Genomic DNA, 502 nt, shown 5'->3' with positions numbered 1-502 from the left:
GGTATTTGAGATGTAGGCCTAGTGGCTTGAAACTCACTCTTTGTGCTCCAGTGATTGATTTCAGTCTGATTTTAGCCTATCCAATAGGGAATCTTAAATTTTTCTGAGACTACTAATGGGAGTATAGTGAACATTTACCAGACCACAGAAAGCAAAACCACAGTAACTCCAATATGCAAAGTTTATTTCCTATCTATGTAGAATAGGATCTAATTCCTAACTCAGCATGGAGTTTAGAGAAGTTGGATCTCAGAAGACTATGTGGTTTTAGTTCTGAATTGAGTGGCTTAAAAAACATGCCAGATGGGTGTGTCTGCATGTCCAATAATCCCATGAGCAGAATGGAGGAGAAGGGAATGTGGATGACCACTCCCCCAAGTGCTGATGTCTTACTTTATTTTTGTTCTCTCTCCTTCTCTGTTTCACTGTGGTGAGTGTGCACGCCCTATAGCAAAAAGAAAAAAGTAACAGTAAAACATAAGAGCAAATTTTAAAAAGTAGA

The sequence above is a fragment of the Tupaia chinensis genome, unplaced genomic scaffold, assembly GCF_000334495.1.
Source record: "Tupaia chinensis unplaced genomic scaffold, TupChi_1.0 Scaffold146121_1, whole genome shotgun sequence".
NCBI classification, from domain to species: Eukaryota; Metazoa; Chordata; class Mammalia; order Scandentia; family Tupaiidae; genus Tupaia; species Tupaia belangeri.
Note: the sequence above shows the minus strand (reverse complement) of the source record.